This window comes from Fukomys damarensis, unplaced genomic scaffold (assembly GCF_012274545.1).
Source record: "Fukomys damarensis isolate Sample0158 unplaced genomic scaffold, DMR_v1.0_HiC HiC_scaffold_6, whole genome shotgun sequence".
Taxonomy (NCBI): Eukaryota; Metazoa; Chordata; class Mammalia; order Rodentia; family Bathyergidae; genus Fukomys; species Fukomys damarensis.
The window spans coordinates 31,815,313-31,823,932 of record NW_022900918.1 but is presented as its reverse complement, the minus strand read 5'-3'; the positions used below and the strand labels follow the sequence as shown (position 1 = coordinate 31,823,932).

Genomic DNA, 8,620 nt, shown 5'->3' with positions numbered 1-8,620 from the left:
CAGCAGGCGGCTCAGACGTCGCCCCACCGCGGGTCATGGGCGCGGGCTTCCGGCACCACCTTGGGACGGGAGGCGGTTGCCACCTCCGCGGTCACCCTGGCCCAGTGTCCACTACCAGAGAGTAGCCCACCACAGTGGCCAGCCCTGCCACTCCCCGTACAGAAGCAGTGCCCCTTGGCCAATGGCGCGGAGGAGGTTAGGAGTCACCTGCAGACACCCGATCACCTTTGGCGATTGGGAACTTTATCGAACTGGGATCGAGACTCGGGATCCAAGAGACAGAGACTGGGGGGGACCAGGCACTATCCTCACCCACCAGATGCCGCTTTGTCTTCGCCATCCCTTGCCTTTTGCTTCTCCTCCTCCTTTTTGTGAGAAGTGGGGAAGATTTTGGGCGTCACAGATGAGGGCTAAGGCTATTCTGCTCCGTAGGGAGGACACTGTGTCCCTGCCTTTGGAGGCCGCTGGCGCGGAAACCTGGTCATTTTGCGCCCTGCACGTGTTTGCTGACCTCCAGCCAGGAGGGCGAATTCCCAGGGAGAAGCTGTAACTGAACTCAGCAACCCGAAGGGTGGCCGAAAGGAGGGGCAATTTTGTGGATCAGACCTAGGAGTGGGCTCCAGAGGGGTCATTTGGAAAAAAGGTGGGGTCATACAGATCTCAGCCTTAGGGGAAACAGGGGTAGGCAGTTTTCGTGGAAAACAAATGGTATATATGAAGTTTGGCTCAGTCACCAGTCAGCTGTGACTTGAGGCACTCGTGAATCACATGTTTTAGCCAAGTAATTCCCAAAAGTGTGTTTCTCACAGCAGCACCTACCTGGTAACTATGGAAATGTGAATTCTTGAAGGTCCCTTCCAGACCTGCCTGTGCCTTAGGTTCTCCACCCACAGCTGCATCAGAATCACCCCAAGGCCTAATCAAGGGGGATCTCCCGACTGGGCCGATGACACAGGCCTCTAATCCTGGCACTCTGGGAGACTGAGGCAGGAAAACAGCAAATTCAAGCCCATCCTGGGCAATTTATCAAGACCCTGTCCCAAAGTTCAAAAAAAGATTGGGGGTGTAGCTCAGTGAGAAGGCCCTGGGTTCAAAACCCAGTATGAAAAAAAAAAGAAAAAGTGAAAAATAAATAAATAATAAAACAGAGCCCCTAGCGTGTCTGATTCAGTAGGTCTAGAGTAGGGCCTGGGTTTCTGTCTTGGTCCCAGAGAGTGTATTGCCCCAATCCTGGGACGATACGTGGAAAACCACTGTACTAGTGTACCAGGTCTCAAATTCCTAGAATCACCTAAGATTAAAAACAGCAACAAAAAGACTAAAGTCCAGGCTGCAGCCTGGCCTAAGAGATAAAGATTCCTGGGGCTGGGGCCTAGGCACAGTATTCTGAAAGTTCTGCAGGTGAGTCCAGTGTGCCCAGGTTTGAGAATAATCCTTATAGGTGATGATTTATGTAAGAATCTCCTGGGAATCATGTCACAATGCAGATTCTAACTCAATAAGGCTGAGGCCATCTGGCGGGCACTCAGGTGATAATGTTTTTGACTGGGGGGTGGGGAGACAGTAGTCAGGAGAAAGGTGGAGAGATCACATGTTAGAAAGGAGAATAGTGATGCTTTCCCAGTCACCCTCACTGGAAGACCAACACTTTGTGTGTGTTTGTCGTAGTCACTTTCTCATCACTAGGCCAAAATATCTGACACCCACGAGGTTTTTGACTTGCAGTTTTGAGAGATTTCAATCCATGCGTAGCCAGCTTCAAGGCAACACAGGATGGTGGAAGGGCCTTGCATAGACAGCATCTCACATCTTGGTGAAGAGGAAGCGGAGCGTACAGTAGAGGGAGACACGCCCTTCCGGGTCACCCTTAGTACAGCTGCCTCACTTCCGGGTCACCCTCAGTACGCTGCCGCACCTCCCAGCTGCAAACTCCGCCCTGTGGATTCACTGGATGAAACTAATGGGTAGAGCACTCCATGAGCCCACCACCATCCAAAAGCCCCGCCTCTGTACACAGGAGCCTTTACGGGGTGATTCTGGCTCTACACAATAAAGACGTTGTAGTGTTCCTTTTACCTTCTCTGTAGGTCCGAAATATGGTTGGTTTGGTTTGCTCTCAACATTGGCTCACAGACGTAACATCTCCTGTTTTGCAATGGCAACATCACCAACAATTTTGAAGGTGGTTCTCTTCAAAGAAACAGAAAAGGCCAGGGATTTAGCTCAGTGGTGCCATTTCCTGCCTTGCAAGCACAAAGTCCCAGGTTCGATCCCCGGTACTGGAAAAAAAAACAAACAAAAATCAGAGCGCTCAGATGTTAAGGAGAGGAGCCTATAGGGAGCTAGGCAATGTGGAAGAGAAGAAGGGCTGGGAAAAGGTGGGGTGGAACTAGAGAACCTCCATGGTCTCTTTCCGGATCTCACTAACATACTTTGGTTGGGTGTTACCTGACATGACAGAAAGTGTTCTTACATTTCTTTCCCCAGTCTGGAAAAACTGTGTGTGCCTGTGATCCCACCTACTCCAGAGGATGAGACAAGAGGATCGAAAGTTCAAGGCCAGCTCTGGCACCTTATCTTGGAAATTCGAGGAGTCAATAGGAAAGACAAGATATGTTCACTGAAGGTAAGCATGATTAAAAGAAAAAAGAGAAGTACTACACTTACTTCCCCTAGAGATCAATAGTAGTGATTGATATTCTAAATAGACATCAATCTTCCTAGCCCATTTCCTCCTTGTTTCTATGTATGCTTGCTACGTGACTTGTATTTCCATTTGTACCCCCATTTAATCTATATTACCTGGGTGACTGTATTTATAATCTTACTGGTTGATCATAATTTTGTCCCATCACTATGCCTGAGGCCTGCTTGTTACTCTAGGCTATGTGGTATGAAATATTTCTAAATTCAGTGGTCACCTCTTTTGTTGTTTGTTTGTTTGGTTGGTTGGTTGGTACTGGGGATCAAACTTGGGTCCTTGCACTTCCAAGGCAGGCAATGGAACCACTGAGCTAAATCCCCGGCCCGGTCACCTCTTCTTAAGCCTGTTTAAATTGTAGAACAAATATGTATGCATGGAAAAAAAAACTACAAACCAAGCCTTAAGAAGGGTACTTAGTATAACAATCCAGGGGGACCCAACCTTACAGCCCAGTTCTACTGCTTTGAGGTAGTTTTCCCAATAGTTTTTAGACTTCCTAATATTTTCTAGATTGTTGCTTTGTTTTGTTTTTGTTTTTGTGGTACTGGGAAATGAACCCAGGGCCTTCGCATTGAGCTAAGTCCCCAGCCGTTTTTATTTTTGTTTTTTTTGAGACAGAGTCTCGCTAAGTTGGTGAGTAGCTCAGTCTGGGCTCAAATTTACAGTCCTCCTGCCTCATCCTCCAAAAAGGTTGGGACTATCAGCATGTGCCACCCCACCTGGCTATTTTCTGGTCATATACAAAGGTGTAGGGGAGGTGTGGGCCCACAAATCTTTCCCAGGAAGAGCTCATATGTCACAGAGAAGTGAAGATTTTGTCCCATGTGACTCCCAATGACACATGATTCTTGGCCAGAGGACTCTGGGTTTAGGGGTACACTATTCTCCAGATGTGAACAATGTTCTGTTCGCCCAGAGCCCTGAGCAGCTGTGATGGGCCGCTCTGCTGTGCTCCTATTGCTCACATCTGTGTGAGCCCCTGGAAAGGTGAGGTAAGGGCAAGACCATGATTAGATTACAAAACAAGTGACTCCTGGATACCCCCTTACCCTCCCTCTGGCTTGCCTTGATGAATCCAGCTGCCAGGTTGAGGCACAGCTTGTGAGAAAGTAAAGCCCCTGGTCCAACAGCCCTGAGGCACTGAACCCTGCCTCGGTCACATGAGTGAGCCAGTAAGAGGTCCTTCTGCCCAAGCCTTGAAATGATCGCAACGTCATGAGAGACCAGAGCCAGGGGACCCAGCTCAGCAATGCCTAGAGTCTCAACCTATGGAAGGAGGCCAAGATTAGAAGTGTTGCAGAGTAGTACTCCGTCATGTAAAACCCCACATTTTCTGTGTGTGCTCATCTGCCGATGGTCATATAGGCTCTTTCCAAGATCTAGCTGTTATAGATTGTGCAGCTGTAACCATGGGTGTACATGTAACCCTGTACTCTGATGGGAAGATACCTAGAAGGGGGATAGCTGGCTCAATGAATATGTATGCTAATTTATACTACCAGTTTCTCTTAGTACATTGAAAAGAAAGTTTTGTGCTGTTATCTATTGCTTCATTGCAAGAGTATTTTTTTTTTGTCTATGTCTTATACTCTGACTACTTTTAAGATTAGGATAATATTGTACTATTGTTATTCTCTTATTTGTTGTAAAATTTTGTTTTATTTTTCATAAAATAAAGATGAGAAATGTTGGTCTAAACCACTATATTTGGGATGGAGATTTAGCTCAGCACAGCACCTCGCCCGCCTAGCAAATGCAAGGTCCTGAGTTTGATTCCTGGTACCCCTCCCCAATATAAAACCAGGCTCTGTAAACCACTGTTTTGCAGTGGCTTGCTTTGCCGCAGTAGACATCTAACACAGCATAGTGCGGTAGAAAGAAGTGTGTTAGAAGAACAGGATCAACATCATGGCAACTGAAAGACTATCTTCTTGTAGATGAAGTTCAGTGGAAAACTACAGTGAATGTTTAAATTTGTTTTCAAAAATGTATTACAGTAAAAGACGCCACGAATCCCCCTCAGAATACTCGCCCTCACTTCAAAGACGTATGCTGTCATTCGTGCCACTTTGTGAGGCAGTTCCAGAGGTCGTCTTTGGCAAGTGTCTTTAGTTCACTGTTGCGGTGGCCTTGATATCCTGAATGAACAAGACATTTACCTTTTGTGGTGATTTTGATTTTGGCAAAGAGCTAGAAATCACACAGTAGGTGCCTTACAGTGGGTGGCACTCAACAGCAGGATTCACTCTCTTTTGCCGCACCTTATAGAGACGTGAAAGGACCTCCAGAACTGCCTGGGAAAGTGGCCAGAGAAAGATGAGATGAATGGCTTCAAAGCAAGGGGCAGTGTGGAGCAGGGGGATTCGTTCATGTCAGTGTGTCTTTTACTGTAGTGATTAAAAAAAAACTTAAACATTCTCTGTATATTTTGGCCACACCTTATAATCAGGGAGAAATCTTAGGATTTTGAACTGGGTCGAATTTCAGCAGCCCCGTGCCGGATCCCTGCTGCCTCTGATGCCAGAGTCAGCCCAGTCTCGTGGTAGCTGCTCTAAGGGAACCAGCAGAAACCAGGCTGTGGAGAAAGCAATTGGCCTGCATTTGACTTCTAAATGGCATCCTGGATGAGACTTTAACTCTTCTGCAAAGAGCATTCCAGACCTGGAAGGGGAGGAAAGGCTACGGCCCTAACGGAACCCAGAGGGGATAAGCTTGAGAAGAGCAGGGGTTTGGAGGCGTGGGTAGAAAATAGGGCTCAAGGAAATGTCCACAGGGACACCTTTGGTTGCCCATTAAGTTTGGGTAGAGATTGCGAAATTACCTTCCAAGGACCCTGCAGTGACCTCCCCTTGCCCTGCAGAGGTTTTGAACATGGCCACAAATTACTGGCCACTCCTTCCCCTGAGAGGTGGGTCCGTGCCTGTGCCCTTTGAGTCTAGACAGGCTCACGCCCCGATGAAGAGATGCTGTGTGTTGTTCACAGCGGAGTCAGGAAAAGCCACACAGCTCCCAGCTCCCTCTCAGCACAGACTACTCTAGGAGGCTGCTCCCGGGAGAAGGCCCGGCTCTCCAGAGCCACCACACACAAGAAGCTCAGCTGAGGAGCTGTCCTTCTGTCATTCCAGCCATGTGCCAGGGTATGCAGAAGAAGTCCCTGGGGAGCGGGTTCTCCCAAGTCAGCGCCCATTGTCAGCGTCCCCAGCCCTTCTGTTCACCCCCCTTCGGGTTGTACCAGCCGCACCGCAGCTCAGGGTGGAGAAGCATCGAGGGTGCCCCTCCACATTCCCGATAGACAAAATCTGAGAAGAGCTGGGATTTGATGCCCATCCTCTTTGCACAGCTTGCTGGAAGGGATGGATGATCAAGAACCTGACCAGCGGGGTTTGAGAACCTGACTTCCAGTGTTGGCCGCATGGCAGTAGACACCACCTGACCTGACAGGCGCAGATCTCCAGCTCTCTGGCCGCTGCAATACTTGTCATTCTTGCGGGAAAACAGGTGCTCAGACATTTTGTCACCGTCCGTCAGTTTTTCTTTCCCATGAACTGCCTTTCAGATCCTTTGCGCATTTTGCCATTTTTTTAAAGAAAATACCTCTTTATTGCTGATTCACAGTATCTTTTCGTTGTTGAGGAAATCAGCCTTTGAAATCCTGTGGCGAACATCTTTTTTGCTTTTTATTTTGTCTGTGGTACTTTTTACGTAGCAACTTCTCAATTTCCTAGTCTCACATTTTTCAGTGGATTTTTCTTCTCATGTTGTCATTGGAAAAAGTCTTCCCCATTCAAGACTTCTAAAAAAAAACAACATATCACACTTTAACAGTTTTATTTTATATTTTATCATTGATCGATCTGGTATTTATATTGGCATAAGAAATAAGACATGGATCCAACTGTTCTTTTTTCCCAAATGGCTATGTGCTTCTCTCATATGGCAGCTCGGTCACAGAGTCATATTGTTTTCACTGCCCTGTCTGTCCCTGACCCAATGCCATGCTGTTTGTTTATAACTTCGTAATATATTTTACTATCCCATAGTTTGTCCCACATATTCTATTCAAAAGTTTACCTTTTCTTTTTTGTTGGTTTTTTTTGTTTTGTTTTGTTTTTTTGTTTGTTTTTTCAGACAGGGTCTCACTATTTAGTTGAGACCGACCTGGAACTCACAATGTAGCACAGGCAGCCTCCCGAGTGCTGAGATTATAGGCGTGCACCACCACACCCAGCTTCAAAAGTTTTCTTGACTAGTCTTATTGCTTTGTTTTTCCAAATGAATTTGAGTGTAAAGTGCTTAAAATAACTCTATTACAATATTTGATTAAAATTGCCTCGAAATTTTAACTGTCAACCTCAACCCTTTCTAGTTTCTTCTTTTCTGTTTATAACAACAGCTGAAACACATCAAGCTGTCATTACTTTAGTTAATATGAACTCATTTAACAGAAATCTCTCTATGAAGTAGGAATTGCATTATTACCCCTATTTTACAGAGGAAGAAACAGGCACAGAGTGGCTGAGTGATTTACCCAAGGTCACACAGTTGATAAATGGCAGAGGAGGAGATTCACACTCAGCTAGATGACCCAGAGGCCAACCTCTCAAACATCCTGTCTTGTTGTACCTCAGTATTCAGAAATCTAGCACAGCTGGAGAAATATATTTTAAAAAAATACTTCTTTTAGGATAGGAAATACAATAAGATAAAAAGCAAGGCCTTTGGGGTCTGCCCCCCCCAATTTAACTTTGAAAATGAGAAATTTAGGAGGAAACCAGAAGGTCACAGGCTGCAGTCATTTTGAAGCTGGCCTGTTATCTCGCTTTTGATTGTCAGAGAATGGAATAACACACCAGGAAAGGTACATCATAGTGCATGGTGACTTGAAGTATTTTCATTGTTCAAAAAGGGTTGCCTTTCTGGCTTTCTGACAAATTCTGCATGACCTCACTCATGTGGAATTTAAACAAAATTGATCTCATAGAGGCTGACAACTGAAGAGTGGGATGCAGAGGCTGGGGAATGGAGGGAGGAGGAGGTGTGGGGAAGGTTGCTCAGCGGGTGCCAGTCACTTACAGTGGGACCTACATTCTGGGGTGGGGCCGCCCAGTGGAGAGACTATAGGTCATGATAATGTCCCTGACATTTTAGCGGAAGCTAAAGAAAGGCTTGGGAAGTTCCTGCCACAGAGAAATGAGAAAAATTTGAGAAGATAGATATACTCACCAGATTGAAATATTCATATGTGTGTGTGTGTGTGTGTGTGTGTATACATATATATATGTATAAATGATGTGGTCAGGGATGGGGATTTAGCTCAGCAGGGATCTAGCTCAGTGGTACCATGCCTGCCTCACAAGTTCAGGGTTCTGAGTTCAATCCCCAGTACCACACAAACACAAACACACACACATGTAATCAAAATATACACTGAATGGGGCCGGGGATTTAGCTCAGTGGTTCTGGCACCTGCTTCACAAGTGCAAGGACTATATATATATGCATATATATAACTGCATATATATAGTATATAGTATATATATATAGTATTACAATAGCATATAGCTCTGTGAATCCCTCTCAAAATACTCCCCCTCATTTTGAACAGACTTATCCCATCATTTTTACCACTTTCTGAAGCATTTCTGCAAATCCTCTTTTGTGAGTATCTTTATGGAGTGTGATTTTTTTAAAAATATGGTGAATACTGCTGTCAAGCGCCATCCAGCAGGAAGGCAGGCTTGAGAAAACATGACGCTGTGTCCTCATCCACCTGACGCACTGGATCTGGTGTGGTGTGACTTCCCACTCTTCCCCAAAGTCAAAATGGCCACGCAAGGTCAACCTTTTGAATCGGTTCAGGACATCGAGGCAGCCATGACTATGCAACTAAAGACACACACAGAAGATGACTTCCAG

At 45.9% G+C, this 8,620-nt stretch overlaps 1 protein-coding gene across 1 annotated transcript in view; it reads right to left on the bottom strand.

The window, feature by feature from the left end:
- Positions 1-339, bottom strand: part of Farp1 (FERM, ARH/RhoGEF and pleckstrin domain protein 1) — a 256,913-nt gene extending 256,574 nt beyond the window's left edge. Inside the window, exon 1 of the mRNA XM_033760943.1 lies at positions 317-339. The gene's annotated coding sequence lies outside the window, so the exon portion shown is untranslated. The remainder of the gene's footprint in view (positions 1-316) is intronic.
- Positions 340-8,620: the final 8,281 nt, after the last annotated feature.